We start from the raw sequence: 27,425 nt of genomic DNA, 5'->3' as shown, positions 1-27,425 counted from the left end.
TGCTGGTACTCCCCCATTAAATGTATTGCAGGAGTGCTGAGAAGTGCAGGTACTCTCTCATTAAATGTATTGCAGCAGTGCTGAGAAGTGCTGCTACTCTCCCACTGAATGCATTGCAGCAGTGCTGAAAATGCTGGTACTCCCCATTAAATGTATTGCAGCAGTGCTGAGAAGTGCCGGTACTCCCCCATTAAATGCATTGCAGCAGTGCTGAGAAGTGCCGGTACTCTCCCATTGAATGCATTGCAACAGTGCTGAAAATGCTGGTACTCCCCCATTAAATGTATTGCAGGAGTGCTGAGAAGTGCCGGTACTCTCCCATTAAATGCATTGCAGCAGTGCTGAGAAGTGCCGGTACTCTCCCATTGAATGCATTGCAGCAGTGCTGAAAATGCTGGTACTCCCCCATTAAATGTATTGCAGGAGTGCTGAGAAGTGCAGGTACTCAGTACCTGCCCATTTAAAGCACAGGCATTGTACATGCAATCAAACCAGGTTGCAGAGGGACAGGAAGCCTCCTCTGGCCAAACACTGCGAAAAGTGCTGCCCGTCCTCAGTGGCGTAACAAAAATTAAGGGGGCCTCCCTTCAAAGTAACTGTAGGGGGCCACCTCCCCCATGGACCCAGTGAGAGGCCTGCCATCCATGCACAGTGTACTGTGCAGAGGGGCCCCTCTTTGTTATGCCACTGTCCATCCTGAGTAATCCAGGAGCCCGTTACTACTGTAAGCTCATTGAATTGTGCTAACATACCTTTCAACCTCCTGCCTTAAAAATGTGGGTAAAGTCAGCCTAAGGTGACCAGATTTGGAAAAAAAACAAGTATTTGCAATGCAATAGGGCTCGCATTTGCTTGAGTTAAAGCTATTGGCATTGTAAATTTATAACTGGACTTTCTTGCCACATACATTTGTCAACCTTGCCTCATAATTTTGTCTTTTCCTGCCACATATTTCCAGTGGCCCTGCATACAACTAAAGCACTTCCATTTACCTTCTTCCTCTATCTGCAGCAAAAAGTGAAAATGTTGCTGTTTCGCATCATAATTTAAATCTTCTATGCTAACTCCAATAGAATACCACTTTCATCACCCCCATCAGAGTTGCTGGCTAACCACTTTCATCACCCCCCATCAGAGTTGCTGGTTAACGCAATTCCCCCAAAAAAGACACAAGACAGCCACAGAACAGAGGAGAAATAAACTAGAAGGGTCACCAAAACATATCAAGAGTGTTCAAACAGTCATAGTGTAATAAGGATATTAAGTTGGCCTGCATTATGGTCATAATTGTAATAAGGAGAGATTATTAAAACATATACAATTATCATATAAACGTTTGGCATTAGACTGTACTGCTCAAAACAGCCCTAGAGGACACCATAACAAAATAATCATTTGTAAGAAACAGGGTCATGTAACCATATTGTTAGCCCCTACAGGGTATAACCCCACAAAAAACAGGAGAAAGCAATGGAGTGTAACCATATACTTAGCCTCTAGAGAGCAATTTTAGAGCCAGCACACCTACTGTAATGACATTACAAACAAGGTCTTTAAAACAAAACTTCTCTCAGCTGTAAAACAAAAGTTCTAGCTATGAGTCAGCTTAACAAACAATGAGTGGTGGGAGGGGTTATTATTTTGGGGTCCCCACTAACCTAGGGTGGGGACCCAGAGATGATGTAGCTAGAAAGAGTGTTTTGAAGTTGGTCCCATTGTCCTAGGACCACCACAGCCTGAGTAATGAGCAAACATGTTTTGTAAAGTTTTGTAAAAGTAATGTCCTGCAAAGCATTATGGGACGAGTTTTCACTTATCGTATGTTGACTACAATGATCAGAACAGCCCCTAGATGACACCACAATAAAAATAGCATTTGGAAGAAACACAGTCATGCACCCATACAGTCAGCACTTAGAAAGCATAACCACATGAACAAAAAATGGGAGTAAATAATGCAGTGTAACCATATATGTAGGCCCTAGACAGCATGGCACTTTACACATTTTCAAAGCTAGCAGGACTATTGCAATGATATCACAAACAAGGCCCATAAAACATAATGTCTGCCAGCTGTAAATCAAAAGTTCCAGGTATGGGAAAGCTTAAAAAGAGAATGTATGGTGGTAGGGGTTATTATTTTGGAGTCTCCACTAACATAGTGTGGGGAGCCAGAGATAATGTAGACAGAAAAAACACATTGTTGTCAATGTTTTGAAGGTGGTTCCATTGTCCCAGGACCACCAAAGGCTGAGTAATGAGCAAAAATGCTCATCTTTTGGGTTCTCTTGCCTGGAGCCAGCATTTCCACCACTGCAGTGAGTGCCATCACCATTTGCAAAGACTGTGTCTGTGCTGCAGAAAGAACATGAAATAGAAAAAGAAACCAGCCCAACCTGGTTCCTGGACATTGACAGTGGGATCAACACACTGTATCTGGGAAGGGTATAGAAGAGTGGAGCCCACTCTACCCACTTGGTTCCATTTCCAATTTCTTGAAGACTAAGGAAGGGAGTGTTCTGCAAAGTACTAGAAGAACTGCTGAGATCTATGGCTAGTGACTCTCGGACAGCCAGTCTCCAAGAGATGAGGTGACATCACCTGAAGTCTGTGCACCTCCCTGGAGGACCTGTGGTTCTGTCTATGGCCTGGAAACCTGCCTGGCCTGCTGGAAAAGTCAGAGCTCTGCTGCCTCTTGGCTGTGGTCACGCTATAGAAATACCTTATACATAAAGACATAAATAAAGGGGAGAAGCGTGTCTGGCCATCCAGGATCTGACTGTCCGAAGAAGGAGAAGCCCAGCTGCCTGGCCTGGAAGGCAGGCGGCCCAGAAAAGAGGGTTTTTTGGGACAGTAACTGAAGTTGACCCAAGTTTGTTTAGTGATTCTAAGTTTAAGCACCGTGAGCCGAAGAAATTCACTGACCCTGTAACATGATTGCTACAGCAGCATGCTCCCAGAGGAAGCCAATCATCAAATTACAAATGTATATGAAATTACAATTGGTAAACAAAAATATTCTCTCTCATAGGAGGGCTTAACAGAGATTGGAACAGCACACATATTCTATACCCATGGTTTATCAGAGCGGGTAACTAACATCAAAACCTTTGACCACTATGGTAATCTGTGTCCTTCCATGTAACCAAATACCTAATGGTAGCCTTTAATACAGAGTAATAACAATTCACCTTTAAATGCCTATTGGCTTTAACATATGCTTTTCACTATATATACTCAGGCCTACTGCATTTTGTGTGACATTTCTTTAGTAACCGGTCTGATCTATAGCCAGGGTCATTGGCTTGACACTATAGCCAACGTAGGGCCTGATTATGACCTTGGCGGATGGGATGCTCCGTCGATGGGATACTCTGTCGCGAACGTGATGGATATCCTGCTCGCTGTTTTACAGCTTCCATAGGATATAATGGAACTTGTAATACAGCGGACAGGATACCCGTCATGTTTGTGACAGAGTATCCCATCCGCCAAGGTTGTAATCAGGGCCTAAGTCCTGCTGTACTGAGTATAAGCTTTGCCACAAGCAAAAGATGCAATAGAAGCATTCTTTTTAGTGGAAGTGCACAACTACGGCACAAGCAAATCCTCTAATCAGGGAAACCAAAATGTGGGTGGAGCCAAAGCCCCTCTGCCAGTAGTAGTCTGAAAGCTTTTTTTTGTTGGTCACATAAGGTCTGGTGACAGCTGTGTTGTCAAGGCAGACCTAAAAATATGTGTTGATTACTGTAGTGCTGAGTATCTTATACTGCGCTCTAACACACAACTTTACTCTGAAATCTAAAGTTTAAGCGAGATAATGAGTGACGTTTGGCACTAGGATGAGAGAGAGAGTGCAGTCTCTCCTTAATTTGACTGATTCAATTTGAGTGCTTCCAAGTAAACAAGACAGAAAATGATACATTAAATGAAATCTAATTGCATTTATATATTGTGCTTACTACCCATGACCAGGGGTGGCCATCAGGCAGTCCATACTTACCTGCTAACAACATTTTGCATTCTGGTGGGGCACTGAGGCCTTGTGCTTCTGCTTCTGAAAGTTTCAAGTCAAGGTAAAAACCATAAGAACCTGTGACATGATATTGGCATATAGGGGTATGGACAGGTGTTAGAGGGAAATCTGTTAATAAAATAAAACAAATCATTTTGACACAATAATATAAGTTTAATCGATTTTCAGCTGGGAACAACAGGCAGTCTCACATAGAGGCCATCACTGAAGTTCAAAGTTCTGGTTCAAACACCAGTAGCATTTATACTGTAAAACCACAAAAAACTGTGGTCAAAAGTTCAGCATTGCCATAAGCAACTACAAGCAGTACAGATAAGATAATAAGGGAGAGCTACCTCTGGAAAGGAGCACGTGCACTTGTTGGCCTCATGGGTGGGCAAGTTACACTGACGTCATTCACCATATCTATCTTTCTGCACAACAAGAGATTATGGGGGTTATTCTAACTTTGGAGGAGTGTTAATCCGTCCCAAAAGTGACGGTAAAGTGACGGATATACCACCAGCCGTATTACGAGTTCCATAGGATATAATGGACTCGTAATACGGCTGGTGGTAAATCCGTCACTTTTGGGACGGATTAACACCTCCTCCAAAGTTAGAATAACCCCCTATATGTTGCGTGCTGCTCATGGTAGCCCTTCCTTGCAAATACTTATCTGACCTTTACACAGTTCCCCTTAACACAATATGAATGACTTGTGGTTTTTAGGACCCCTGTGCTAAGGGAGGATACACCCTTCTGTTCCACCCTGTTCATGCTAAGTGAACATTTTGAAAGCAACAGTTGGTGCAGCTTTAAAGAAAAACTCTCATTCTAATGTGGCTTGGGCCTCTTGTGTGTTTCAGCACAGCTAACTTAACAATGCAGCATGTGTATATGTTTCCTAAGTAATAAGTGTTTGTTTGTCCTAAATATGACCTGCCTTTTCTATTGATCCCACAGTCTGTCTTTTTTAACATGTCATGTATTAAACCTTTCACTACTTACATTGGTTTACAACTATCTAGCCTAAAATGTTTGTATTGGGATTTGGGAACTTATGTTTGTTTCTATGTGATGTATTCCTATTCTTCCTACATCACAGGACTTAGGACCTGATTTAGAGTTTTGCAGAGTGGGTTACTGCATCACAGATGTGACGGATATCCCGCCTGCCGTATTACGATTCCATAATATCGTCACAGTGTTCGTGACGGAATAACCCGTTTGCAGACTCTAAATCAGGGCCTTAGTTTGGTTTGGTGGTTGCTAGTGAGTGGTACCAATGGAATTATCGACAGGGGATGACCACGTTATGCAGCGGGGTTGACAAATTGTGCTGCATGAACAGGAAAATTGTGCAGTGTAAAGGGGTGCATTTTGTGATAACATTCCTTCATTATTTTGACATTTTATGACATGTAGGCTAAGATTCACACCACTAAAAACCAGTTAAAACCCATATACAGCAGTAAGCAACTGACCGGACAACTTTGAGTACGGCCTTCCGCTCTTCCGCACACGCTGCATTTTCAGGAACATTTGATCTGTTCCAGCTAGAAACACATATGTTTTGGTGAACATCTGCATATTATGCATCAGATGATAGAATATGTGGCAAACGCAAATTCATGATGATGTGAATAAAAGCTGTGGCAACAGAATTATACAATTCCAGTGGCACTGGTTATTGAAACATGGTGAGCCCCCTGGCAGCAGTCCAGATCCTCTGAGTAAAACCTCACTGAGAACCTGTTCTGCCTCTGACAGAAGGTCAGCTAAGGCCAAGCATTGATGTTGCTTGTGAGTCTTTCAGGCAGTGCTGGCTTTAGGGTGATGGCTTGTCAATGTCTTCTCACACAAGAGTCCATGCACAGGCAGCGGTGCAAAGCAGCTCCTCATGCTTGCCCTCTGGCTCTGCTTGGCTGCAGCAGCACATGCTCACCACAGCAGAAAGTGAACGCGGGAGAGAGAATATGGAGGGGAAAGGGTAGCAAGACACAGGAGGAGAATGTGACTGGGATGTGGAATTAGAGAGTGTGTGATGGGAGATGGCAGAGTGAGTGATGTGTGAAAAAGCATCACAGCAGTGATGTCAAGCCAAACAACACAGCACATTTCACCCATTCCCTTTGCTCCTTGGGACTGTGTCCCGGGGCGAAGCCACAGCTGGCGGTGGATGTTGCAGGTACCACTCTTCAAAGAAACATTTTGGATATCAGCAGCTGGAGGCCTGGGGGCTTGAGTTTGAATCCACCTTGGCACGCGACTAAAAATTGTGCAGTTCTGGGCAAATCAATCTCACTGTGCCTAAGCCTTAAATATGTGAGATGCTGGTGTAAATGTGTGTAATAGAAAACTCTTAACCCTCACTTGAGATCACTTCCCATAATGCACAATGCTCCTTTGCCCCCAGCTTGGTTCTTGCTGTATAGATATCAACACATAAACACATTTTTACATTGTGATGAGGTAATCCACTTATGCCACTCTGTGAATGCCTCTGCCGTTTGAGTTCCTGGTCTACCATCCTCATTTTGGGGGTGCCAGGTAGAAGCCCCCATAACTTTCTTTATCCCACAAACATCTGGTTCCCCAGAAGCATTTGTTTTTTATGCTGCTTACGTCGCTTTTAGTAAGAAAATACATCTTTCCAATAAGGCTTCCTGCTTTCATTTCCGTGTTTCAGACATGAAGACCAGACACAGGACTCGCTTGGTACCATCTTGCAGACATCAGATGCTCTCAGGTCTTGTGGACACCCTTGAAGTGTCTCAGGGAGAAGCATTGGCAAAGCCAAAAGATCTGGCTTTAAATAAAATACAAGCATGCACAGATGCGGTTTGCATACTCTAGCGCATTAAAGGCACATCCTGGCGGCTTTGCTCATCGCTACAGCCCTAGTGGTCACCTTTAAAACTATAAGAACCATTGCTGCCGTCAACTCATAAAAGACCCATCATTACACAGCCTCACACCAAGACAAGATAATAGTCAGTGAGAAAGCCCAGACCTGTTCAGAATCCACCCCTCGGACTGCAGACTGTACTTTAGCGCCATGAAAAGGCCGACAATGTGCTATACAGATGCTGATAACATACTCAAAAAATGTTTCCTTGGCGAACTCAGTCCTTTTTTCCAAGAATTGATTCCCTGTGGAGAGCTCCGCATGTGTTGCTGACAACATTAGTTATTTCTTTACTTTTTTATTGAGTAAAAAGTGTCTGTGGTGGAAAATACTGACTGCTTAGCTAAAAATAAAAATATGGTAATAAGGAGAGGGAAAAAATGAAACCTTTATAAATGTGAATCATAAATCCCTTTAAACCTGAAGGTATTTCTCTAATCCACTCATTCTTGTAGTTGTTTAGAAACTGGTGCTCAAGGCTTCTTGTTTTGTTTCCACTGTAACTAGGATTTTCATCTTGTGATGTTTTTAATTAAACGCTTACATTTATTTGATTAATTGATAACAAGCACAGTGGCTAGCGAGCCTGCATCAACATGCCCGTTCAAAAACAACAGCCAAACAAGAGAACCTGCATTAGAAACAGTGCCATTGCAAGGAGTTTAATACGTGGCTGTCAAATCAGGGCTTTAAGGACTTTAACTCAATGGTTCTTCCTAGAAGACTTCATGTTACAGCTACTTGGCAGACTTCATGTCACTGCTTATCAAAAGACTTAGGGCCTGATTACAACTTTGGAGGAGGTATTAATCCGTCCAAAAAGTGACGGTAAAGTGACGGATATACCACCAGCCGTATTACGAGTCCATTATATCCTAGATCTGATGTAAGTGCACGGCCCTCCTTAGACAAAAGGTGACCTAAATAGGTTACCTTTGGTCTACAATATTGCAATTTCTTTCGTGACACTTTATGATGGTGTGAAGCAAGAAAAGAAAGTAAGGACAAAGTGCACTTTTCACATTGCTCCGGGGTATCAGCTGCCAACAAAATATCATCAACATATTGTATGAGAGCCACAACTTCAGGTAAAACAAAAGAATCAAGGTGTCCAAAGTCATAGTACAAGAACTAATTGCTCCCTCAACTTCCTCATAAAAGGCGTCTGGATTTTTCCGCGGGTCAGGTAATGCTGTTTTAAGTGCCATTACATCTGCCCTATTCCAAGGAGTATACACCCAATTATAAATAAAATAACCCTTAGCATCAACAGAAGTTTTATCATCACTTGTACCCAATCCTTTAGGAGGAACATACAAAGGCGCGGCCTCCCGCATTGGTTTCGCGTGAACTATCATAATCTTATCTGTTTCAAAGATGGAAGCTTGCGCCCCTTCGGTCTGAGATGCTCGTGCAACTGCGTCCGCAGCCCTTTTCTCTTCTTGCAAACGGACTGCCACAATACGTAATTTCATTAAAAGCCTGATTGCATCAGCCACCTGGGAGAAAACAAAAAGACCATCACGCATTTGCTTATGATCAGCTGCTACATCATCGGGCTCTAACTCATCAGAATATTTCCGATATAGTTCAATAACTTCTGAGCCAAATGCCTCAGTAAAATATAGCTGCTCCTTTTCCGTCCACCCTTTCATGTTGTCTAAAAGTTCAGAAGCAGAAACAACGCTACAAATTGTTTTACGAGCAATAGATCTAAGCTCAGACGCACGGTCAGCAGGCAGCATAGAGCGACGGTCCCGCATCTTCTGTTGCTCCGAATTGGAGACTTTAGGTAACTCATGAGGGGCAGAAGGGACGACATACGGAGGTGGAGGACGATCTAGTAACAATAAATCATCATGTGGTTTATTAAGGATAGGATAGAGAGGTTGCCTAACAGTGTATTGGCCAGTTACCTGTAGCTTACGTTCTTTCTCTTCTAGCTCCTTTAAGTCATTTATTTCTTTCTTTCTCATTTCCAATGCTTTCACATATACATTCTTCCGCTGCTCTTTCTCAAGCAAGGCTTGCTCACGCTTCACTCGTCCACGCGCTTCTTTCTCCCACATTCGTACACAGTCAAACATATCTTGCCTAGACTTTCGCTTACACATACATTGTTCCACATACTCAATCTTTCGCAAATCAAATGACCCATGCATAGGCCAACGTAACTCAGGATCCGCGCGGGTGTATTTATTCCATAATGTGCTGTACATTATAGAAGAAAGACCATGTTTAACATACATATCTCTATTTGGCGTCCCCTCTGGGGGTGCCGGTTGCGATTCTTCCAGTCTCAAATTGGTACCATTACAAAAGCAACACATCCTACGAAGTGCGCTAAAAACAGGCATGCCAAAAATAGTGCAGAATATGCAATATTATAATCAAAGTAGCACTTAAGGTGCCGTTCAAATCAAAATTAAATTGGAGAAAATTCTCCTCATTACCTGCCTATATAAATTGCAATTTATATATCAAATCCAAAGAATACAAATTGACTAGTCACCCAAATCACGAGAGCCACAGTAAGTAGTGCTAAACTACATTACCAAACACAGGCATCAAAACCCACAGCAAGTGCCGTAAAACGGCTCTTACCAATCACAGGGTGTCCAGGTTCCAACTGCCAAGTTCTAAAATCGACCAAATGGTCACTGCATGACGAATGAACAAAAAGGATCTCAGTCGAGGACCGGCGCCACCTGGATGGTCAAGTCAGAAGGAAGGGAAAAACGCTGTGGTTGCCAAGACTAGGGTCTCCTCAGGCATTGATCGTCCGCAGCGAGATCCCAATCCTTCTTCGTGACCAATCCGTTGGGCATCCGAGTCACAGATGAGTCCCTGTTCGGGCGCCAATTTGTTGAAGTAAGCCTCAGCAAGGCCTACTAGTGCAAGGGGTTCACCTTTCTCTGCACAAAGTCCTCAGACCATGTAGGAAGAAGTTGGCACAGAAACTGGAATAAAAGACAAAAGTTTATTAACCTCATGAGGTGGTACTACAGTTCAGACAGCACCCTTGGGTAATGTCTGAAGTAGCACACTGAACTGAGAGAGCATGGTCCTTTTATACCCACACAGGGGCTAAAAGGAGATGGTACAATTATGGAAACAAGACTTGTATACATGTAAGGTCATGTGGAAAATGCACAGTCGACAGATAGGAGGAGCTAACAGTTTCCAAGGACTAACAGCTGCAGACCTTACTGAGCATGTGCGAAAGTAAGAGATGCTAAATATAACTTGTCACTAGGCAGATTTCAAGAGCAGTTAACAGAAAGGTAGGACAGAGCACATGGTGAGCACATGGCAGCATGTAGCAGAGAAAATGGCTGCCATGAATACAAAATGGATTCCGCAAAATGTTCACAATAGTTACTAAATACAAGATGTCTTCTGCTAATGCTTAATCTAATCACTGCTAAATTACAACACATAGAAGTCAAAAGAATGGGAACCACTGCTTTAGATCAACACTGTTACTCTGTCAATTTAAAAAAACGTATGCAAGTCCAGATGGCTCCTAGTATAAGCAAGCCCACAACCCCACCTTGGAAGTGAGGCTGCTTGGAAGTGATGCTGGGTAGCCCACCTGTCCTTAGGATTTCCAGACTCCACATCCCACTGTGAGGGGAGGGGTGTGTAGTCAACTGCGGGGGAGAAGCCTCTCTCTACTGTGCGCTGTGCTACTCCTTGTGAGGAGTTTCACCCTCTTCCAGCGCATGCAAGGGCGACTTTGGCTTGTGCCAGCTTTCTGGGGTAACGAATTCCAAAGTCATGTTCCTGGTCAGATATCACTTCAGCTAACAAGGTAAAGCTTTTGAATAAGTCTTAAAGGTACACAAGGGACTGTTTCTGAAGGGACAGATTACATTCTGAGGGGCACTGGTCGTGGCGTGAATCGAACATTGGGGTATATTTATGGAAAGGTGGAGCATCATTCATGATGCGCCACTTTTCTAGCGCGTAACAACACCTAACAACACCATGTGTGTGCCGTATGTGCAATACGGCGCACCATGGAGGTTGTGTTCACATTATTGTCATAATTTATGGCGCTAATGTGGCGCTTTGCTGCATTAGCGCCATAAATGATGGCGCTAACGCAGCAAGGCACAGGGAGGTCCATTGTTTTCCATGGGATTGTCATCATAACGCCTGACTTAGGTAGGCATTACTAATGACGCTAAAAATGGCGCAGTGAAATCCAGTACATTTTACTGCACTATTTTTCTGGCCTTCCTAACGGGGGAATTGCCCCCTTGCATACAGTATGCCTGGTGCAGGCATAATGTGGCACAAGGGTTTACAAAGTGGTGCAATGCTTGCATTGTACAACTTTGTAAATATGATGCGTGGGAAATGTCACCTTAACGCCACATTTGCACAAAAAAAAGGATGCAAATGTGGGGCAAGGTGGTGCGAGGGGCCTCATAAATAAGCCCCATTGTGTCTGGCCCAACAGATTGAGGCACGTCTTGCCATGTTTTCTGTATAAAAGATGTGAAAGCTGCAACAACTGGGCAAGGGAGTGGCTATTACAGGATCGATTGGCCAGATAGCTCAGGTGGAGACTCTCCATGTTTCATCGCACCGAGGATACCCAGAGAATCAAGAGCTTTCCAGAAGTTACAGACATGCAGGTGGGGCGCTTCTTACCCAGCCGGGCAGCTTGTGGTGAAAACTGCGCCGGAGTGTGCATGCTTGCGCTCACCCGTAGGGTTGTTCTGTAAGTTGTATGGAATATCGGGTGGGAAAGGTGGCAGCGGAGTAAAACATGGAATGAAGGGTGTCAAACGTGGGCTTAGTTGCACACCTAACTGATGCGATGATATTCAGTACAGAGGCACAGATAAGCTTTATTATCTCCCCTTTCCAAGATGGAGGTGTATTCAGGAAAACCTATCCCTCTCCAAGATTCCCAATCAAATATGTAAGAAGGTTTTTTTTCTGTGATGTCACTTCCTGTTTAAATCACATGTATGGAGGCATCCACAATGCATTACTTTCTAATTTTTCTGTTGCGTTGATCGCTCATTTGACACTTTGTTTGTTGCTGAGTTTCTGATCCTTTGGAGCTGGAGAATCTGCTGGCTTTCTTCTAAAGTATTCATTCTTGGCTCTTCCTCCATCCTGATGTCAGGGGGACCTTGAGACCTTGTTATTCATATCTACATTGATCTTCATCAAAATTCAGAAGCTACAAGATTGCCAGGGGGTGTTTTCCCTACCATTTGGAACCCTATTAAGGAGACAATTGACACCTTAAACGCACACTCTTCAGTGCAGGGTGGCACCGTGGCTACTGGGATGCGCCACCCTTTCCTCGCCAATGAAGGTGATAAAACAGACCTACCCAGCCCCGCAGCCTTTGAAACTCCAATAACCATCATTTATCAACAGCTGTCAAAGCAGGAGGGGCGCTCCAGATGACTGCAGGGATGTGATGGTGCATGCGACCCTCTAGACATCACAAGCAGGAGAGAGGTTTCTCAAGGAAGATCTGGAGGCAGAGAACTGTCAAGAATCAAAACTGGTTCCGGTCAGTCTCTTGCCTCAGCAGCAATGCTCTCACAAAAGGGCATTCCCTGCACATCCTCTGCTGGACAACAAGCCTGCAGTGGGCTGGGAAGGTACTTAAAAATGTCACATTTACCAGGATGAAGGCAACATGGAATAGAGTTCCCATTTTGTATCATAACCACTGTTTCCGCAGGGAAAATCGCATAGATTACGACACATTGCATGCACCAAACGCATGCCACATGTCTCATCTCACCACATACTCATAAGGGGGATTGAAGGGCCTCAGTTCTGGGAAAATTACATATTTTACACCAGGGGGGCAGTAGGCTCCTCTCACCGGGTCCAGGTGAAAAGACCTGTTCTACTCACTAGAATATCAGCGCCCACTCCCAGCAGCCTAGAGAGTGGACAACAGTCATATTGTGTTATAAGCACTGCTAGGTTCCCCAAACCATTCATACACCATCAAAGGCTGTGGAAGGTGTTCTCCTTCACACTTGGACAATATATTAAGCCACATACGCTGGGCAGGAGAAGACATTAAAGAATAGGAGACGCAGAGCTGATACCTGTCAATGGTGATTTAATTATATATTAAAAATCATATTTAAATGCATAGCCCAGAGGATGCTTTCATCATTCACTAAATAATGATATTTAGAAAGTGTAGAGAAAACATGGGGCTTAAAGAGCAACAACATTTCTAAAACCATGTGTTATTTGGAAGTAACTTCCCTGTTGGCAATTCTATGCACAGTTCAAGGGACAGGCACAGGTTTGGGTCCAAACGAGTCTTTGTAATAGGAGAGAGAGAATGTGAGGGACCGACAATTGAAGTTGCCAAGGAGGGCTGACCAGGGTCGAACTAGTTGAACATGTAGGTACCTTTTACCCTTTGATGCAACGGAAGAAAGAAGCTGCTCTTTCGTACCCAAACGTGTCCTGCAACCTTCGTACAAGCGCCGCAGTCTTCAGAGCAACAAGGCGCCTCTCCTCACCGCCCGAGTATACATGGGATGATATTAGCGAATGGAGCACAACTGTTAGCTGAAAGGATGTTTTCTGAGGAGTCTCACCAAGACTGTGGACCTTGAGATGAACTGTTTATCGCGGGTCTCGCAGGCCTATCCGGCGGGGCAGAATCTTAGTTTTTGCATGTAATGAGGACCCCATGTTGGACAGGCCCTAAGAGACAGTTCTGAGAGTATACCAGTGCATTGAGGCAGAGAAAAGGTCAGCACATTTCAGGTGCCGCCTAGGACTTTTGTGCCATTCCCTACTCTCCTCTCTACTCAACGAGTGTGGCCGTGCCTCACTCTAACAGACGGCAGCACTAGATTTGTTGAATACAGCACCGCGATCCGCACCCACGTTACACTGGTTGTTAAAGGCCCTGACACCAAGCTACAGGCCCAAGTGCAGGAGAGGGCCGATAACGAGGGAGGGGATTGTTAACAACACCCTAGCCTAAGGGAGAAGGATTATGAGGCTATTAGAACATTCCGCACACTGAGGGTAGAATGTTCTCTATTAAAGAGGGAAGTACAGGAAGAAACACTGAAATCTTGGAGCCCCCGGCTTCTATCGGCCATTAGAAGCCCGGAACACTCCATTGTTTTCAATGGAGCTCCCAACATTCCAATGGTCTTATCAAGGATTAATGGCTGAGTCATGTCAATGGACATGGCCCACAATCATGTTAGCAGTAAGGGTATGAATGCCAAACTCTTCTCCCTGCTGGGGACAAGAGTTTGGCCCAAACTCAAAGGTAAACAACATCTTGTCAACATGTTTTTGGTACTAAAAAACCCAATTAAGAATGGAAGGTGTTGTGTGTAGGTGAAACTGTCGACAAGTGTCAGGTACACACTAATACACTGTGAACCCCTATCCCTCTCTAATGTGCAACACACGGACCCCTCAGTTGCAGCTCAGAGCCTGTTTTTCCTGGAATGCTTGCCACATACAAACACTGGACCCTGACAAGGCTTCCAGGTCGCAGCTGTAAACAGACCTTGTGTTTTTCATTAACTGGCATCAGCAGAGCTCTTTGCAGGTATGCATCTTTGCTTGTTCAGCTGGACTCATCCAAGGAACAGACATGTGAGGACATTAGTGAATTTCCCAATACACTGCAGAATCATAAACTACAAAGTACTTTATTGTCATAACAAGTGAGAAGTATATTTCCAAAAGTATTATTACTTTGTAGCTGGCGTTAAAGCACAATAGCGTGTTTATGTTTGTGGGACGATTATGTACATAATTCAAGCTCCATACACCTATATAATATACAATTAAATATATACATCATATGCATGTTATTGTAGTCTATATATAGGGAATACAACATCCCCCAACATACAAGGAATTCTGTGACTGTATAGAGATTGTTTATAAAGTCAGTAAGCTCTGAGATTACTTGCAATATCCCTATAAGGCAGTGGTCTTCAAACATTTTAATGCGGCGACTCCCTTCCAGTGTATAGAAACCCAATGCCCCCCACATAATTCTTCACAATTATTCTATTAACTTGGCACTGTTTAAATATGACTAGACTTATTTAAACATTTATTTTAAGTTTTGTAACCTAGTTAAAAAATCAAATGCATGTTTGCCAAACATACTGTTCTGGTTAGCTAGGCCTTTCCAATGTATAAAAGTATACACAATATGATTCTCAGAAATGGGGGGGGTTTGAAGACTATCTGGGGTCCCTTTTCCTTTTGACACATACTCCCAGCCAGATATAAATGACAAAAGACGTTAGTGATGGCCCATCCGAGAGAGGATGACTGCCGCTCTTTTTTTTTAGCCTAAAACAAAGCACTGGTGTCGGCATGATGCTTCTCTTGGCCAGGGCCTGGCACCCACCCTGGGATCAGTTAAGGCCCCCCAGTTTAAAGACCCCTGCTATCCTGCTATAAGGTATGGTAGAAGATATGTATTCCTTGTAAGGCAAGGTCACACAATTTCCCTTTCCCCAACACTCTTTTAAATACCAAGGGACTGATTTACTGTTTGAGATGTGGGCCATCAGCCCACCAGGTCAGCAGGGCCGTCCACCATATTCAGAGGTCTCCTCCTGCCTGGCAGGGCTCTCTGACCCTACTGAGCATCCACTGATGCCGGGCACTCACCATGTATGCTTAGCCCCACTTGATATTCTTGTTTATTTTTCTCAATCAAATTCCCAAAGCAGGAGTTACTTGAGGAAAAACAAAAAATATAAAACACCTTGATGAACAGGGAGTTTTCTCCCTGCGCATCGTGGCCATTAGATCTGCCACACCTTGCCTGGGTGACTCACAGAGGGAATATCAGTGAACATAGCCTAGCCCTAAATTGGAAGTGGTTATCACCACTTTGACTTGACGGCCCCTTGACTGATGGGAGACTAGGCCAAGGGCTTTCAAGGGCAGTGCCAGCCTGTTTCCCCACACCTAACTACTAGGTTGGTAGGAATGCAAGTTCTACCAGAACTCCCCTGAACTTGGTGTCTTGCTTCTTCCTATGAAGGGGGTGATACACTTGGAGATAAGCAAACTACTCACAAATGTGGGGTCTGTTATGTGAAAATAAAAGTGCTAATATGCAGCTTGTGGTACATTACAAAATGTATTCTAAGAAGATTAGTATGTCAGTTTTAAAAGCAGCTGTAGCTCAGAAAGTGTGATAATTTGCTGGTTTGTCTCTGATTCATTGTAATCGACTCAAGCAATGCAGTAACCATACTGCCAAGAATGTCTTCACAGAAACATCAAAAAAGCTATCCCTTCCCCTTGTTGTTTCAACACCAGCTGCAATTCTGCTCCTTGACCTGCCTGTCATTTTTTGTCCTTGCTCTGGCAGTGTGACGTCACAACTCCAATGTAATAACTTATTACAGTACAGTTAGAAATTCAGTTTTCTTACAGGTGACCAGTGACATCACAATAAGACTGTAATAAGAGGATTTATATCAAAGTCAAAGAATTCTTTATTTCAGTTTAATTTAGATCATAAAAAAGACAATTTATATCATTTACACCAAACACAAGATCCTGTTCAATAAAAGTGCCGGAACCTTCTCACCCTCCAAGCCACTTTGGATTACGGTTTTAATGCCTCCTAGTACCTTTCCACTGGAACTCGCTCCCCGCTTCTCTACGCGCCACTGCCCCCCTCCATTGATCCAAACCAGGCCTGAAGGCTCACCTTCTCAATGACATTTTAAGGAATTTTGGGGCCCTGGGCCAAACGTATTTTGGGGGTCCCCTTTCGGAACAGCTTTGAATTTATGATCTAATTTCAGTTCTTTTGTGCCCTCTTAGGCAGGTCACTGACAGTGCACAGACACACTGGTCCACACCCTAAATGTATTTAAATCTAATATCCAGGGATAGTGATGCATGTTTTCAATATTGTAACACAGCAGCAGCTCACTAATATTACTGCAAAAATTATCTATGACACCATCCCTTTTCCCATATGTGAGGTTCTGTTTTGATCTAAAAGAAACTTTTTATGGCTGTTGCATGAAACAAACACATTTCTCTGCAAAATGTCTGTAATAGACTCTCACATATCACTCACCTTAAAATTAATTAAAGGTAAATGGTATTTAAAATAATCTTTTAAAGAATTATTAAAGGTCATCTGGGCAAGCCTCTCTGCAGAACAGAGCTGGCTCTATCAGGGGCCCCCTGAAAGGCTGGGGCCATGGGCCAGAGCCCACTTTTCCCAGGCCTTAAATTGTCTCTGCACTTGGAGTTCAAGGACTCTCTTTAGCGCCTGCCTCAAGGATTGCATCACCTGCTGTTGGCTTCCCTGGCACAATGTTAGTCAGTGTAAAATATGTAATATACATAGGGGCTCTTTCAGGTCCTGGTGTTAGTACAAAAGCGCACTCATGTGGTCCATATGCCTAGGTTTAGAGTTGGGCGTTAATCAGGTTCCCTCAACCACCATCAGCTTTAACCAAGTGGCAAAGCACAGGAAGCAGAGAGTGCTCTGGGGGAGGGGGAGGACAGTGGGTGGGATTAGAAGGGAGGGAAGAGAGGGGGAGAGAAAAACAGGAGTGAGGCAGAGGGGGAGTAGCGGGAGGGGACAGTAGGTGAAAGAAAAATGATAAAGCAGGGAAAAGCCTACATAAGAACAAAGGAAATGTGAATGGATTAGAAGATGGAGAAAAAGAAGCAAGGGAAGAGAGTAGAAACAGGGAAAGGTAAAAGAAGCAACTGAAAGTGAAAGGAGTGTGGGAAGAAGGAGAAAGGAACTAGGACATGGGTGAGAAGTACAGGGAAGAGGTAGGAAACAGATGGAGGAGAAAGAAGAAAGGCAGAGGAAGAGGGAGGCTGACGAGACGGGGCACGAAGCAGGGCTTGAGAATACAAGAAAAGGCCAAGCAAGAAGGATTTGGATAAGAAGTTTATAAAAATCTAAAATCCTGCTTTAATAAGAAATAATTTTCACAGCAACTCCCCCTCACCCACACGTACCACCCTGCTGGATTCCATCTCCAAACGTTGAGTTGAGAAATGTGACGTAGGCTACAAGTAGTTTCCCTCCCGCGTGCCCCACAAAAATCTATGACAGCGTTGGGCAGACAAAATAGGGTGCAAAGCACCTCCCGAGGCCACAGGATTAATGCCAAATTGCCACTTTCTTTATTTCCTATTAGCAGCTCTATTCAACATTATACACAAAGACTACAAATCACTCCAGCCTGGCGGCCGTCCCTAGGCTGCCCATAGCATTTTGACCCTGCCCACTGCCATGGTATCCGTGGTTTCTGTACCACCCCAAAAACATGGCGGTAGGCACTATCGGTGCCAAGGAATTCCTTCCCTTCCTTCGCCGCTGCCCCCCTCCCCCTCCCCAGAGCCCTTCCCCGCCCTCCCCTTCCCGACCCTCCCCGGCATATACACACATACATGCACATACATACACACCCATACACACACGCATTCCCACATTCACACACGTATGCATACATTCATACACACTCACAGCACCACTCACTAATATACATCCAGGCACACATGCAATCACACGACACAACATGCACGTACGCACACACCCATTCATGCACACATGCATTACACACGCATGCACGCATTCAAACACAGTCACACACCCCGACACACGCACACAGCACCCCCCACCCCCCTCTCCTGTCGGAGAACCCGGCTTACCTGCTTGCAGAGGGTCCTCCGGCCGGAGATGGGACGCGGCGCTGCTGCCAGCAGCAGCGTCCGCCAGCAAAACACCACCAGGCCGTATCATGGCTCATGATACAGTCAGCCGCGTTCTGCTGGTGTGGCGCTGCTGCGCCACCTTACCGCTGTCCGCCGCCATGACCGAAGCCAGAATTCCGCCAGCCTTCTGGTGGAATTCCGGCTACGGTCATAATTTGGTGGATGGTCGGTAGCCACGGTGACGGTATGTTGGCAGCCGTCGCCGTGGCGGTAGGCGGCATTTGCCTCCAATGTTATAATGAGGGCCATAGTCCTTGGACTACAGAGTGCAACCAACAGGCGAACAGTATAATAGCCAATCAACAGCAACAAGAATAATAACATGACAAGCCCCTCTTCTCAGCCTCTTTACTTGCTGCTTGATGAGGTCCACAATTACTCTTCATGTTATTGTTTCTGCTTTTGATCTGATTCTGTAAAACAACAAAGGACATTAGTTTCCATACTATGCTCTGTTGTGTCAAATGACGGAACAATAACAAATAATTATACAGTTGTTACAAATAAATATACAGGGCGTTACCCATAGTGTGATGATGCTGGCATCTGCATCCTTAATAGAATTAAAACTTTCAGACAGGGAACTTACAATTTTAATATTGTTTATCAGGACCTGAGGCACATATCACATGTGTTACTGCATATCTACCACTACAGAGTTCATGAAAACAACTGATTAAAAATACAACTTTTTGAAAGTAGATTCTGTATGACATTCAGCAGAACCCATTAAACCTTCTAATCTCATTCACACCCAATAAGGATTAGAGGCCATGGCTCCTATGACTGAATGGCTGCCAGATCTGTTAATGTCAATATCTGCTTTAAACATTATCGACTTTGTCGGCTAGTGTCACTGTGGAGACTGGTACACAATGTTTAACCAAGAAATCAATAACTGTTTTGCATTTTTTTGATCTATACTCTCTCGTTCTTTCTTCATATTCTTTTAGACATTGAGCCTCACACAGTTTTGAGTAACCAGGAGAGGAAGGACAGGAAGCTGACTTGGAAGACATTTTTGGTCCACCTGGCGATACTTAGGGTAATCTCTAACAGGAAACATTCTACCTTCCAAATCTAGTGCTTTGACGTCAGACTCCCTGTGGCAAGGCGAAAGACATACCGGCAATGCCAACGTGTAAGACAATTGTTTCCTAGGAAGATCAGAGATGGGTCTGGTAAATTCTCAAGAAACCTAAGCAGACTGTAGAATAGCATGGCTCGGGATATGCAGCCATTGTAATACCTTTTACCAGTTTTCTTACAAAGGGATGTTGACCTACATGAGATTTAGTGAAACAGAGATGTTTGCCAAAATGGTACATCAGTAGTAATTAATTGCCTTACAAGTAACCCCCTGCTTTGCCAAGTCCTCCAAAAAATGATAATTTCAATCACATCTGCCTCGATGGGACCCGGATGATGTTGCACACACCAAATGGAGCCTTTCATCCAAGCTGAAGTGCATATGTTCTTGGCACCAGTTGCCCATTTCCAGTGGATAAAGAAGGAAGCTATCTTGATAAGCTTGGGGTTTGCTACTGACCCCAGAGATTTCCCTAACCATTAATCTCAATGTTTTTGAGCCTAAGAGATAATTGTAGGTCTCCCAGAGGGAGCATCATAATCAGTGGATATAGAGGCAGGCGAATCAGAAATGCCACATAAAGATTTAAAAAAACTGGAAACAATACCTGTGGGCTCCAGCAAGGGGTTATCAAAACCAATTTTCCCTCTTGCTTTTGGATTGGCGGCCTTACATAAGGAATCATCATAAAAGGTGGAATGGAGCATTGGGGATGATCTCCCTACAAATTAAATCAATGCATCCTTGTAAGGAAATGCCTCCTTGGCATGGTTACCCCCTGACATTTTGCCTTTGCTGATGCTAAGTTATAATTTGAAAGTGTGCTGGGACCCTGCTAACCAGGCCCCATCACCAGTGTTCTTTCCCTAAAACTGTACTTTTGTCTCCACAATTGGCACAACCCTGGCACCCAGGTAAGTCCCTTGTAACTGGTACCCCTGGTACCAAGGGCCCTGATGCCAGGGAAGGTATCTAAGAGCTGCAGCATGTCTTATGCCACCCTAGGGACCCCTCACTCAGCACATGCACACTGCCTCTCACTTGTGTGTGCTGGTGGGGAGAAAATGACTAAGTCGACATGGCACTCCCCTCAGAGTGCCATGCCAACCTCACACTGCCTGTGGCATAGGTAAGTCACCCCTCTAGCAGGCCTTACAGCCCTAAGGCAGGGTGCACTATACCACAGGTGAGGGCATATGTGCATGAGCACTGTGCCCCTACAGTGTCTAAGCAAAACCTTAGACATTGTAAGTGCAGGGTAGCCATAAGTGTATATGGTCTGGGAGTTTGTCAAACACGAACTCCACAGTTCCATAATGGCTACACTGAAAATTGGGAAGTTTGGTATCAAACTTCTCAGCACAATAAATGCACACTGATGCCAGTGTACAATTTATTGTAAAATACACCAAGAGGGCATCTTAGAGATGGCCCCTGAAAACATACCCGACTTCCAGTGTAGGCTGACCAGTTTCTGCCAGCCTGCCACACACCAGACATGTTGCTGGCCACATGGGGAGAGTGCCTTTGTCACTCTGTGGCCAGGAATAAAGCCTCTACTGGGTGGAGGTGCTTCTCACCTCCCCCTGCAGGAACTGTAACACCTGGCGGTGAGCCTCAAAGGCTGACCCCTTTTGTTACAGCTCCCGAGGGCATCCCAGCTAGTGGAGATGCCCGCCCGTCCAGCCACTGCCCCCACTTTTGGCGGCAAGGCTGGAGGAGATAATGAGAAAAACAAGGAGGAGTCACCCACCAGTCAGGACAGCCCCTTAGGTGTCCTGAGCTGAGGTGACCCCTGCATTGAGAAATCCTCCATCTTGAGTTTGGAGGATTCTCCCAATAGAATTAGGGATGTGCCCCCCTGCCCACAGGGAGGAGGCACAAAGAGGGTGTAGCCACCTTCAAGGACAGTAGCCATTGGCTACTGCCCTCCCAGACCTAAACACACCCCTACTTTCAGTATTTAGGGGCACCCCAGAACCTAGGAAACTAGATTCCTTCAACCTTAACAAGAAGAAGGACTGCTGACCTGAAGCTCTGCAGAGAAGACGGAGACGACAACTGCTTTGGCCCCAGCCCTACCGGCCTGTCTTCCAACTTCGAAGAAAACTGCAACAGCGACGCATCCAACAGGGACCAGCGACCTCTGAAGCCTCAGAGGACTGCCCTGCACCCAAGGACCAAGAAACTCCCGTGAACAGCGGCTCTGTTCAAAATCCTGCAACTTCTTTGCAACAAAGAAGCAACTTTAAAGACTTCACGTTTCCCGACGGAAACGTGGGACTTTCCACTCTGCACCCAGCACCTCTGCTTCGACCTGCAGAAAACAAACACCTCAGGGAGGACTCCCCGGTGACTGCGAGCCCGTGAGTAACCAGAGACGACCCCCCTGAGCCCCCACAGCGACGCCTGCAGAGAGAATCCAGAGGCTCCTCCTGACTGCGACTGCCTGTAACAAGGGACCCGACGCCTGGAACCAACACTGCACCTGCAGCCCCCAGGACCTGAAGGAACTGAACTCCAGTGCAGGAGCGACCTCTAGGCGACACTCTGCCTAGCCCAGGTGGTGGCTACCCCGAGGAGCCCCCCCTGTGCCTGCCTGCATCGTTGAAGTGACCCCCGGGTCCCTCCATTACTTTCTATCTAAAACCCGACGCATGTTTGCACACTGCACCCTGTGCTGCTGAGGGTGTACTTTCTGTGCCTGCTTGTGTCCCCCCTGGTGCCCTACAAAACCCCCTGGTATGCCCCCCGAGGACTGGAACCGAGGCACCCCTGTTCTCCATTGAAGCCTATGTGTTTTGGACACCTCTTTGACCTCTGCACCTGACCGGCCCTGAACTGCTGGTGTGGTAACTTTGGGGTTGCCTGGAACCCCCAACGGTGGGCTACCTTGGTCCCAACTTTGAGACTTGTAAGTGTTTTACTTACCTGCAAACCTAACCTTTACTTACCTCCCCCAGGAACTGTTGATTTTTGCACTGTGTCCACTTTGAAAATAGCTTATTGCCATTTTTACAAAGACTGTATATGATATTGCTTTTATTCAAAGTTCCTAAAATATCTAAGGGCCAGATGTAGGTAGCGTTTTGCATGGCGCAAACTGTGAAAATCGCAGTTTGCGCCATGCAAAACGCACATCACGATGCTCATTCACATTTTGCGAGTCTGTACCGACTCGCAAAATGTGAATGCGACTCGCAAATAGAAAGGGGTGTCCCCTTCCTATTTGCGACTCGCACCGCAATGCTAAATTGCTTTGTGACCGCGAACATGGTCGCAAAGCAATTCGCAGTTACCACCAGTGTCACACTGGTGGTAACCCATTCGCAAAAGGGAAGGGGTCCCCCTGGGACCCCTTCCCCTTTGTGAATGTTGCCAAAATGTTTTTCAGAGCCTACTCTGAAAAAACGAAACCAAATGGTTTCGTTATTTTTTTTGTATTGCAACTCGTTTTTCTGTAAGGAAAACGGGCTGCAATACAAAAAAAAATGCTTTATTTAAAAAGCAGTCACAGACATGGAGGTCTGCTGTCTCCAGCAGGCCACCATCCCTGTGAGTGCAGGGAATCACAATGGAGTCGCAAAATGCGACCCACCTCATTAATATTAATGAGGTGGGTCTTTGCAACCCCATTGTGATTCGCAGACGGTGTCTGAGACACCGTTCTGCATCCGAATTTGCGATTCGGAAACTGCGAGTCGCACCGACTCGCAATTTCCGAATCGCAAATTCAGAAATTGCTACATTTGGCCCTAATTGAAGTACCTTTCATTTAAAGTATTACTTTAAATTACCTGTGGTTCTTAAAATAAACTAAGAAAAGGTATTTTTCTATATAAAAACCTATTGGCCGGGAGTTTGAGTGTGTGTTCCTCATTTATTGCCTGTGTGTGTACAACAAATGCTTAACACTACCCTCTGATAAGCCTACTACTCGACCACACTACCATGAAATAGAGCATTAGAATTATTTATTTTTGCCACTATCTTACCTCTAAGGGGAACCCATGGACTCTGTGCACACTATTTCTTACTTTGAAATAGTATATGCAGAGCCAACTTCCTACAATCCTTGACTAGTGCAAGTGCATTCTTTTGTCAAGTGGATTATGACACGAAAACATCTACCTGAGAGGGATCTGATGTGGATGTGAGGGCCAATAGTCTCTCCCCACATATCTCGCTCTGTTTTAAATCTGCCAAAGGTGCCCTATCATTAAAGGTGATTTGGGTTCACTTGCAGGCTATTTTAAACAATCACATAAGATCCCTCACACGTCCAAAGGACTACCATCAAAATTCGCCCTGAGAAAGTGAGGTTAAGCCCACCCGGCAATATTAGATGTTCCAGGGATAGGAGTCAATGATGAAGCATACAACACAACTGAGTGGTTGGTAGTCATCTTTTAAAAAATAAGGGCTATTTCCTATATGTCTGCCAGGAAATTGGTTTGATGTAAGAAATTCCCAGCAGAGGCGCTACTCCCTTATCATGTGTATGGTATATTTTATCCATCTACTAATTGTCACTAAAGACGCCTTCTAATCTCTACCTAGCATAACAAATTATCTCACTTCTTGAATTCCCTCGATCTGCAATAAATTGACAGGGCACGTTTATGTCCAAACAAAAAACAAAATCCAAATAAGTGTTACTCATCAGAAGAAGGAGAAGGGCAGAAAATAGGAAGATAATTTCTTGAGTAGAGAGAAAAGAAGGATTAACGTTTGGATTGAAGGAACCACATGATTTGAGAATCACTACATGTCCTAAGAATCTAAAATTTTAAGCCTAGCGAAACAAAGAAGAGCGCTCCCCCGATCTATGCTGATATGAGGCCATACCCACCACAAAAACTACTTTGTAGGACAAGAATTTCAAATAATTCAAGTCTAGTGAGTCAAAAGGGTGTGACAGAAGTGATTTGAGGAAGATCCCTAGGTAGAGCAATAGGATGAGTTAGAGGCCTGGAGAAGGGGAATCTCTTAAACAACATGGCTACTAGGAAATTTGCTTCATCAGTTTGCTCTTTCCGCTAGTGGCAGAGAGTTCCATACTGTATTAGCCTTATGGAGAAGGAAGTGCCTCTAATAGTTTCTTTCTTGTGTAGTGAGATTATTAGATGCACTGATATTTTGTGTTCTGCCACATTACCTCCTCATTGTCACTCCTTGTCCCAGTCCTACTGAATGAGGCTTAGCCCTCCATGCAGTGTGCTCGCAAGCACAGTCCCCAAGGGTAGTCTTTTCTTTATTTCTTCATTTTATTTTCTTCCTGCCCTTCAGCATTTCCTGCTTACTGACTGTTTTGTGTTGGCATGTTCAATAACCCAGAGTGTTTTAAGAGATTTTGTTTTGATGCCGACTGCTTTTTTTGCGTGGATGGCAGAGTTGGTGGCACTTTTCCAGTGGTAAGGCGATTGTTGCGCTCCCCGCTCGTGTGCGGGCTGAGGCAGGGAAGCGACAGGCCCAGTGGCAGTGTGTGACCCGCACAAGTCAGCCCCCAGCCCTAAGACGTTGCACTTCGTGAGAATGCATTTTGCCTCTTTGTTCGACCCCCACCGATGAGGCTAGACCATGGACCTTAGTGGAGGCCACCCCCAGGGAGCAGAACCTGGTCTGGACAGGAGTAAGGAGGGGGAGACAAGACAGGCAAGGACGTTTCTGGTCAAGGAGGGGAACACCAAAATAGAGTGTGCCTTCAGAAGGAGTTATCCAACCTTGCATTTTGCCCTGAGAGCCTACACATATGCTGCCTGTGCTTCAGGGACTTTGTTAAAGGATTATTAGTTGCTCTGTGACTGTTTGCAGCAAGGGAAAGATCCCACAGAGGTTTAGGGGAAATGAAGATGCTTGCACACTTTTTGTCAGATTCCATTTTCAACACTTTGTGGGCGGCATTAATGCACCAGGAGAGTCGATAGCTGGTAGAAGTCCGCTGTGGCGTAAGCTTTGGAACGTGTAACAGTCACAGTAATTTTTAGTTCATCATTCTACAGCAGAGGTCTTCAAACTGGGGGGGGCGGGCCCCCCTAGGGGGGCTTCAAGTGATCCCAGGGTGGGCGCCAGACACTGGCCAAAAGAAGCATTATACAGATAACATGCCTTTGTTTTAAGCAGAATCATGTTATTGCATTTTTAAAAAGGTAACAGTACTTAACTGCAATGTTTAAGTAGGTGTAGACATATTTAAACATTACTATCTTTATAAAACATTTGAGAGAAATTCTGAAGGGGGGCCTAATGATTTTTATTTTTCAACTGGGGGGGTGCGGCATTAAAAGATTTGGAGACCACTGTTCTAGGGTGACAGATTGTCTGACACACAACTCGATCACATGGCAAAAAAAATCAGCAAAAAAAAGGAAATGCTCCTGTCAAAGAAACATCCCTTTTGAGGCAAAGCCTGAGGCCGGGCTGTTTTTTTTCCCCAAAAATCCCACCACCCTCTGACAAGCAGCAGCCTAGTAGGTTCTGACTGCATGGGCAGGGCAGTGGGAGCGCGGTGAAGGCGTCTCTGTCTGGAATGGGTGTAAATGGTATCAGACAAATGGGCACTGGAGCTGATCAGAAAATTGTATTTCATAGAGTTTGCATCCCAACCCCCAAAATATAATTTTTTGAGCACCCCAGTATTGAAGGAGCCAATAAAATTGCAGACAGTGCTTGAAGGGGAGTAGACAAAGGTCCAGAAAGGAGCCGTATTACCGGTACCAGACCCTCAGAAAGGGTGTGGTGCTTAGTCAGTCATCTTTGAGGTGCTATACCCAGGGGACAGACAGGCATGTTCTGGGCTTGAAATGGCTCAGCAGGTTTGTGCAATACACACTATTCAGGATGCTTGTGCTGCAGAAGGTAATGCCAATCACTTCCTCGTGCCCTTGGACTTTAAGGATGCATATTTCCATGTCCTGACAAGGAAAGAGAGTCATCGGTTTCTGGGGTCTGTGACACAGGAGAACCATTTCCAATTCAGAGCACTCCCCTTCGGGCTGTCATAGTCACTAAGCGTGTTTACCAAGGTACTTGTGCCAGTCATTTCTTTTTGCAAATACAGCGCATGCAGTTGTTTCCATATCTCCATGAGCGTCTGATTTCTGACCACCAGTAGTCCAGTCTGGTTACAGAACAGCTAAAGGCATCTACTGGGCACTGACAGACACACAGAGGGGTGTTGTTACCGGAGAGCGGGGCACAATCACTGCAGACAAAGGTGTTCCAGGAGGTGCCACTATCCAAGGTAACTGCCATGGAGTGGCTGACCCATGGGTTGATGTCAGTGACAACTGCTGTGGTTACTTGGGATTTGTAACCATTTGAGACCAGTGGTTTCCATCTGTTGGAAAATGGGTCCCCTGGAACACAGGGGTGCGGGGCACTCATTCTGGTGTCAACGGAGATAAAGACTCGCTTACATTCGGGGTTTGATCTAGGAAACCTGAAAAGGGGTGTATTTCCATTACCCAGTCCCAAGAGTCAAAGCATCCAACACCAGTGCATGGGGGTAGGTGAACAATCTTTTGTGTTTACATAATTTTTATTGAAATAATATGTAAAGATGAAATACAAGAAAAATCAGACAATTATGATACTTGATCAGTTTGCAGCGATAAATACTTCTGCCTGTAAATACAAAA

Source organism: Pleurodeles waltl, chromosome 5 (assembly GCF_031143425.1).
Source record: "Pleurodeles waltl isolate 20211129_DDA chromosome 5, aPleWal1.hap1.20221129, whole genome shotgun sequence".
NCBI classification, from domain to species: Eukaryota; Metazoa; Chordata; class Amphibia; order Caudata; family Salamandridae; genus Pleurodeles; species Pleurodeles waltl.
Note: the sequence above shows the minus strand (reverse complement) of the source record.